A 9641-nucleotide genomic window follows, 5' to 3' on the forward strand; every position below is an offset into this window, starting at 1 on the left:
ACACACACACACACACACACACACACATATATATATATATATATATATATATATATATATATATATATATATATATATATATATATATATATATATATATATATATATATATGATATTAAGATATATTAATACACCATGTTAACATGTTAACATAATAATTTAACATCTCATTTAAGTGTAATAACAATGGATCAATTACATTTAACAAGATCGTTAACTTAAAGGTTCCGAAACAACACTTACATATAACGACTAACGATGACTTAACGACTCAGTTAAATGTATATACATATAGTGTATTAAGATGTATTAATACAATTTTCGAAGACTTAATGACATATATCAAAGTACTTATACTTAACAAAAATGCTTACAATTACATCCTCATTCATTTTCATCAACAATTCTACTCGTATGCACTAGGGGTGTTCATCGGTTCGGTTTTCGGTTTTTCGGTTTATTTGGTTTGGTTTTTTCGGTTTTGAAATTCTAAAAATTAAAACCAAAAACCAAACCGAAACCAAATTCAAATATCAAAACCAAAACCAAAACCGAACCGAAAACCAAATTTGAATTCGGTTCGATTTCGGTTAAAACCAAATTAACTCCCACATCGATTTTTTTTTTTACTTTTTTCTCGCGATATAAATAAACATTATATTATTAACTTTCTAAGTATCATACTAAACTAATATATATAAACGAATATATATACAAATTTTAGAAAATAAAATAAGCATATATAATATCATTATACAATTCATTTTATATCAAAAATAAACAAAATCAATACCAATAACAAAACTAAAACTTTCTCTGTTTTAGTCATAGTGTATACTTTCTAATAATAAAATGTTGTAAAGCAGTGTATATAAATTTGATTGATTCAACGTGCGCACACGCATAAATTGAATTGAATAGCAAATCGACTTGAAATGATTACAGTTTCAAACATGTGGAATTAAAAGGAAAATTATGATAATAAAGATTAAAATAGGATTTCAATCCAAGTAAACCGAATTTGACTTGCAGAGTTAAAATATCTATTCAAAATCGTTTCTCGTACACGTATACAATAATATAAATAACTTCAAATATTTATTTAATAATGTGTAAATTGAATTCGATTTTATATTCGGTTTTCGGTTAACCAAATTAAAAATTTTCAAAACCGAAAACCGAACTGAAAAACCAAATTAAAATTCGGTTTCGGTTTTTCTCGATCCGAAAACCATTTTTCAAATTCGGTTTGGTTTTTTTCGATTTGGTTTCGATTCGATATTCGGTTTAAATGGTTTCAAACCAAATGGTGCACGCCCCTAGTATGCACCCGAATTCGTACTCGTACAATACACAGCTTCTAAGATATATATACTATTGGTATATACACTTAATCATCAGCTCCTTAGTAGCTCATGTGAGTCATTAAACATGTGGGAACCATCATTTGGCAACTAGCATGAAATATCACACAAAATTACAAAAAATATTATAAATCATTCATGAATTATTTACATGAAAACAAACTTACACATCCTTTATATCCAATCCATATACCAATGACCAAAAAAACCTACAAACACTTTCATTCTTCAATTTTCTTCATCTAATTGATCTCTCTCAAGTTCTATCTTCAAGTTCTAAGTGTTCTTCATAAATTCTATAAGTTCTAGTTTCATAAAATCAATAATACTATCAAGTTTGCAAGATTACTTCCAAGCTTTTTAATCCAATCCAAGTAATCATCTAAGCTCAAAAAATCTTTTTTATTTACAGTAGGATATATTTCTAATACAAGGTAATACTCATATTCAAACTTTGATTCAATTTCTATCACGATAACTATCTTATTTCGAGTGGAAATCTTACTTGAACTTATTTTCGTGTCATGATTCTACTTCAAGAACTTTCAAGCCATCCAAGAATCCTTTAAAGCTAGATCAATTTTTGTTACTTCTAGTAGGTTTACCTACTAAACTTGTGGTAGTAATGATGTTCATAACATCATTCGATTCATATATATATAATTATCTTATTCGAAGATTTAAACTTGTAAACACTAGAACATAGTTTAGTTAATTCTAAACTTGTTCGCAAATAAAGTTAATCCTTCTAACTTGACTTTTAAAATCAACTAAACACATGTTCTATATCTATATGTTATGCTAACTTAATGATTTAAAACCTGAAAACACGAAAAACACCGTAAAACCGGACATACGCCGTTGTAGTAGCACCGCGGGCTGTTTTGGGTTTGATAATTAAAAACTATGATAAAATTTGATTTAAAAGTTATTCTTCTGGGAAAATGATTTTTCTTATGAACATGAAACTATATCCAAAAATAATGGTTAAACTCAAAGTAGAAGTATGTTTTTCAAAATGGTCATCAAGATGTCGTTCTTTCGACGAAAATGACTACCTCTTTAAAAAATGACTTGTAACCTGTATTTCAGACTATAAACTTATACTTTTTCTGTTTAGATTCATAAACTTAAGTTCAATATGAAACCATAGCAACTTGAATCACTGAAAACGGATTTGAAACGAAGAAATGACGGGTAAAACAAAATTGGATAAATTTGCTAGTTTTAGCTACGAAAATGTTGTAACAAATCTAGACTAAACATATCCTAACTAATTTATATTGTGTTATACATATTATGAAATCTTGGGATACCATAGACACGTATACAATATTTTGACATATCATATCGACCCATCTATATATATATTTCGGAACAACTATAGACACTCTATATGCAGTAATGTTTGAGTTAGCTATACAGGGTTGAGGTTGATTCCAAAATAATATATATACTTTGAGTTTTGATCGAGTCTGAGACTTGTAGACACTGGGTCGTGGATTGATTCGAGATAATATATATTGCTTTATTTCTGTACATCTAACTGTGGACAACTAGTTGTAGGTTACTAACGAGGACTGCTGACTTAACAAACTCAAATCATTAAAACGTAATAAAAATGTTGTAAATATATTTTGAACATACTTTGATATATATGTACATATTTGTTATAGGTTCGTGAATCGACCAGTGGCTAAGTCTTACTTCCTGACGAAGTAAAAATCTGTGAAAGTGAGTTATAGTCCCACTTTTAAAATCGGATATTTTTGGGATGAGAATACATGCTGTTTTATAAATGTTTTACGAAATAGACATAAGTAATCGAAACTACATTCTATGGTTGAATTATTAAACCAAATATGCCCCTTTTAGCTTGGTAGCCTAAGAATTAGGGAACTGGCCCCTAATTGACGCGAATCTTAAAGGTAGATCTACGGGAACTAACAACCCCCATTCTGGAATTTGGAATGCTTTAGTACTTCGAGTTTATCATGTCCGATGGGTGTCCCGGAATGATGGAGATATTCTATATGCATCTTGTTAATGTCGGTTAACTGGTGTTCACCATATGAATAATTTTTATCTCTGTGCAGTTTGTGAAATGCCTGATATGAGATGTGTTATAAAAAGGAAATCTTGTGGTCTATTATTATGATTTGATAATATATAGGTTAAACCTATAATTCACCAACATTTTTTGTTGATATTTTAAGCATGTTTATTTTCAGGTCATTATTAAGAGCTTCCGCTGTTGCATACTAAAATAAGGACATGATTTGGAGTCAATGCTTGTATGATATTGTGTAAAAACTGCATTCAAGAAACTTATTTTGATGTAATATATTTTTATTGTAAACCATTATGTAATGGTCGTGTGTAAACGGTATATTTTATATTATCATTATTTGATAATCTACGTAATGTTTTTTTTTAAACCTTTATCGATAAAATAAAAGTTATGGTTGTTTTAAAAATGAATGCAGTCTTTGAAAAACGTCTCATATAGAGGTCAAAACCTCGCGACGAAATCAATTAATATGGAACGTTTATAATCTATATGAACGGGACATTTCAGTTGGTATCCGAGCGTTGGTCTTAGAGAACCAGAAATTGCATTAGTGTGTGTCTAACCGAGTTTGTTAGGATGCATTATTGAGTCTGAACTTCGACCGTGTTTTCCTTTAAAATGATTGCTTAACACTTTTTGTTGGAAACTATATCTTATTAACATGTAAATATTATGTGATATACTAATCTCTTAACGTGTTTGATATTGTGTGATAGATGTCTACCTCTAGTACAAATCCCATCGACTCACCTAATAATAATGAAGAGTCGAATATATTTTGGGAAAATTCACAAATTCCCGAAGAGGAACCGGAAGAAGAGGAACGGAAGAGGAGGAACCGGAAGAAGAGGAACCGGAAGAAGAGGTTCCGGAGGAGGAAATATTAGGAACAACAGAAAAATAGATAAATAAAAGAAAATCCTTAACCAATGGACCAAAGTTAATAATGGTCAATGGTGCTTCCGCCGAGGAAGCAAAATATTGGGAAGATTACCAATTTTTCGATGAATCGGATCCCGATGAGGATTTCGATGATGTTATAGAAATTACCTCGACCCAATTTGAAAAAGCAAAAGAAAATAATAAGGGAAAGGGCATCAAAATAGAGAAACCTGATTTCAACCCCGATGAACTTTATATGTATCGTCAACACCCGTATTTCTTAAGTTGTAACAATAACCCGGGAACCTCTAAGCCACCAGATTTTTCTAAACCATTTGTGAAGACAACGGCTCGTATTAGAGGAACATCATATATCCCTAGAAAATTAGCAAAATGAAACAGGTCCGAAGAAGAAGAAACTAGTGAGTCGGATTAAAGAGTTGTAATCATGATGTGTAAAATATGTAAAATAAGTGTGCTTGTATTTTTCTTGTTGTATTTGAAAATTGCTTGTATTATTTGATAATTATCTTTTACGAATCTAACTCTCATCTATTTTTACAGTATAAAAACAAAAAATAGATGTTAAGGATAGACAACCAAAAATTTTAGAAGACCTATCCGGGGACATGATTGATGAAATCTTGTCTAAAGTCGGTCAGAATTCGTTGGCACAATTATTTACGGCAAAATTAGTTTGTAGAACATTTGAAGAACGTTCCAGGCATGCGTTAGTTTATAAAAGGCTTTCATTTGAAAGATGTTATATATCACATTGTGTAACACCCCATCAAAAATCCCTTTAACGGAATGTTAACGCTGGTCCCAGTGCTTGGCTTGACTTCTACGTAACAGCAATATTCTACAGTGGAAGAAATTAATACCTGAGAATAACAACACGCAAAAACAGGTCAACAAATAATGTTGGTGAATCTACAGGTTTAAAGTAATGTAACAGTATCTGAAAAACAGTTATCAGAAAAATAGTTTAGTTTCCTTGACCACGAGATTCTATCGTTTGCATAAATCGAGCACCTGAATACTAGCAATGACCCGAGTATAGAAGCCACTATACCCGCCTTACCTCGTAAAATGTTATACACTTGTTCAAATGTATTTAATGTTCAAAGTAAATGTACCACAGTTTTTATAGCGGGTGAGGTTGTCAACCTAATGGATCCGTCCATCTAAATTATGCTTACACCGATGGTATTAAAAGTATTCAAGCTAGAGGCTTTTTGAACAAACTCATTATGCATATGTGTAGTACTCATGTCAATACAAAGTATTTGAAAATGTAAATATAACATCGTGTATTCTCATCCCTGAAAACATGTAAAAAGCGGGACTGTAGACTCACCTTTGAATAAAGCTCGGATTGAAAAGTGAACAATTAACTTGTATGGTTTATAGCCGAGTAATGCAACCTAAGTATACGTATTTAGGTTGGTCAATATATGTATCTTAAATAAGTGTGGTTTCATAGTGTACGTTGTCTTATTGCTCGACTCGATGCGTTTCAAAGTAAAAGTCAACTATATCATGCAAGTCAAACAAAGTCAACCGAAGTCAAACCGAAAGTCAAACTTGGTCAATGTGGTCAACTAAAGTCAACATCGGTAGGTTCATGTCAAATATTGGTCAATGTAACAACCCAAACCAGTTACCAACCGATCGCGCGAAATAAATATATATTTTTTTAAACAGTGGAGTGCGCCACGCGCACCACCTTGGGGTGCACGGCGCACACAAGCCCCCCTCAGCTTCTGTCCAAAATCGTCCAATTTCGATTAAAGATCCCCCACTTCCCAACATATTTAGACGAAACGCTTTCCACAATATGTTCGTATAAGTAAAACTAACACATTTCAATCATAATATAAGTTTTACGAAACGGGGCCCACATCGGCCGTTTTACGAGTTTCGTTCAAAAGAATACAAGTTCGACCATAAGAGTTTAATTTCCAAACGACACTACGAGCATGGTGTTTGGGGGTTAAACTACCCAAATCTCGGTCAAACTCCAAAAGCATTTGCATCCTAAAAGCGTCCCCTAACAACCAAACGGGATCTCTAATCTAATCGAATGCCCTTACCCTTATCAACGCCGGAGCCTATAAAAGATAAACAACGAGAGGGTAAGCAAAGCTTAGTGAATGCAATAATTACATAAACACATATATAATATACCTACTTACAATCACTTACACACATACCGCATACGTACTAGCAACACAATTAGCTTATCATCTTGAGTACAAGGCTAATAGACTTCCATACCCCAAGCTAGCACAACAATAGCATATATATAACTCGAACAATATAATATGCTTATGCTACAACACATTGACCATGGTTAACCATAACACACACAAGGGAACGATACTCGCACAATGACCGTTGGTACTCGCACAATGACCGTTAGTATGAACTAACCCCAAGGTGGACGTCTGCACTTACCGAACCACCCTTCACGCACATGTGGTCCCCATCGCACAAAAGAGTAGTGAATCCACACGCCTAGATAACACTATAGTGAATCCACACGCCCGGATAACACTAACCACAAGCCCACAAACAAATACACTATATACGCACATATATAATTATTCCACGCACCTTAACGATTCGGTGACAGTTTTATACTTCCGCAAGCTTCAAAGCAAAGTACCTAATATAATAAGTCCTTCAATCAACACATAATCTAGTTGGACTAAATACCAGCAATTCACTTATGTGCATTTAATGACTTAATGCATTAAATGCCCCATTTTCACCAAAAACCGCCCTTAAGGGTCAAGACCACCATTAATCACTTAAAAGCTAGTGATTAAGGTCCAACAACACTAACTATAACATAATTAGGGTAATTCATACCCATAATCCCCAACTAGGTCAATCATTAACCCCTTTGACTCATTTAAAGTCAACACACTCATTTCGGGTCATCCACTTACCCAACTAACACCCATTTACCAATTAGCTAGGTGTACTAGTAATTAACTAACCAATTAGGACTCATAAACATCAATTACCACTTTGAAACCCTAGGTTAGTTACCATTGAGTCTTCATGACTCAATCTTACCCAAGAACACCCAAAATCATGAAATATGGGTTTTATGTTCATCACTATCCCAAACCCTAACCCTTACACAAATTTAAAACAAGGAAATCAAGATTAGAGCTTACCACTACAACCACAACGTAGCTAGTGAGTAGATGAACGACTTTAATACCCGCACTTTGGCCTGAGGACAACTTCTTCCTCTTGGATTTAAGCTTTCTCACTCAAGAAATCACACACTCTCTCTAAAATTAAAGTGAAGAAGATAAGGTTGTTGGAAATGGAGTGAATGACACCCCAAGATCTGACCTACTGGCCTTCAACTCGTCCACAAGTGAAATTACCAAAATACCCATCAAAATATCTGAATAAAACAAACAGAACCCGGCTACAGTGAGGAGTGCGCCACGCGCACCCCTATGTGTGTGAGCGCACCCAGCCCAGATCACTCTCTGTCTTCTGTTTAACTGCACAATCATTCCCACACTTTATGTACTCTATTTATTCTGCTGTACAATGAAGATTAGGGTCTTACAGTCAACATGTCAACCCTAAGTCAAACAATACATTTTAGGTCATGAATGATCATTTTCACAATTTCAGTTTATCATTATACACAAAGTTCATGAACACATAGCATACTTAGCACATTATCTCATAGTACAAAATATAAGTAGATATGACAAACTCCAGATCATAAATATACTTAAAATCGATTCCAAAAAGTCTAACCAGGGACTCATACGACAATTAAAAGTCAGGAATCAGAAGGGATACATTTGGGGTTTGCCAAGTCAGTTTCTGACCGCGCACTGATTTCATTTTGGCTCTAACCGGAGTTAGGAACATGAAATTGATACAAGACCAGTGGCCATAGTTCAAAGACAAATCAAAGTTACACATATAAAAATCTAACAACTTTTGTTTAGCCAATTTGGACAGTTTATTCGCGCAAGTTGAACATTCAGTTTTCAGCTCAAATCAGAATTCACATAAAGTATGGCTCTATTGTGCCCAATGCATAAGGTTTCAGAGATTGACATAAACTAACAATAAGTCACATATCATGTTAAGTTTCATTTTCCAGAAGCATACACGCTCAATAAATATAAATAATCCACAGGGTACAAAACCGTGAGCAATTTACAGATTCGATTCTCATTTAGTTAGTCACATTCGCACGCGATTATCCAAAGATCTAAATACAATTAGCCTATGATATTCACATGAAAGATGAAGTAATTTTTGTCTACTTTTCAAATGTTTAAAGCTTTAATCACAAAAGTTAACACATTTTATCATACAAGGTTATTTTCATGCAAGTGCTGTATAAAACTACTTTTACACTAATTCAAGCATATCTCGGGTTATACATAAGCAAACGACATGATATCCTAGTCTAAATTGAGTGTTTTTAAATTATATTTCCAGTGGTATAAGTCTCACATGCCAATTCATTGTCTATAAATACCAAATTTCTGATCAAGTAACAAAAACACAACGATAATTCAAAAATAACATAACTTAATCATACGGAAACGAAATCAAGAGAATCCAAAGCCTAAACTCAATAGTTTTTTGCAAGGAATCTGATTATAACATAATAATTAACATTTGAAAACCCAAAAATTACTGATCATGTACTAAACAATTCGGTTTTAACCCTAAACAATCAATACGAACAAATTAACGATTAAACCAGCATACAAACACGATGAATCGAGCAATTGACTGAAAAAATTAACGATTAGGGTTCATGTGTTTATACCTTTGATCAATAAATTGTTAACACCAACGCGTAGAGAACGATGTGAATTGCACTTTTCGTGTTCAAGGTTTAATCTAAAAATCAATTTTGAGTGGTGTTGTGTGTGTGATGGTGGTCGTCGATCATGATGGGAGGGAGAGGGAGAAACAGCTGTAATATTTAGGGAGGAGGTTTATGTGAGTGTTAGCTTTAGGTTTAGCCTTAAATAGTTAGGGCCTAACACTAATTAGCATGGATTATACACTAGTGGCCCAATTTAGAAAATAAAAAGCGGGAGGGAAAGGGGTGTTCGGCTGATGGGGCCCACTATAGGTATCCCCGGGCTCGTGTTTTGCAAAAGCGCATATTCGTGGTCCGTTTTAAGTGTCGTTTAGTCGTACCGAAGGCCCGGAATGCTAAACCGATCGTTAAACGCAACCAATCGTTTAATTTATTAAAAACCCAATAAATTAAATATTTTAAAGAGTTAATAATTAATAAAATTAATTA

The sequence above is a fragment of the Rutidosis leptorrhynchoides genome, chromosome 9, assembly GCF_046630445.1.
Source record: "Rutidosis leptorrhynchoides isolate AG116_Rl617_1_P2 chromosome 9, CSIRO_AGI_Rlap_v1, whole genome shotgun sequence".
Lineage (NCBI taxonomy): Eukaryota > Viridiplantae > Streptophyta > Magnoliopsida > Asterales > Asteraceae > Rutidosis > Rutidosis leptorrhynchoides.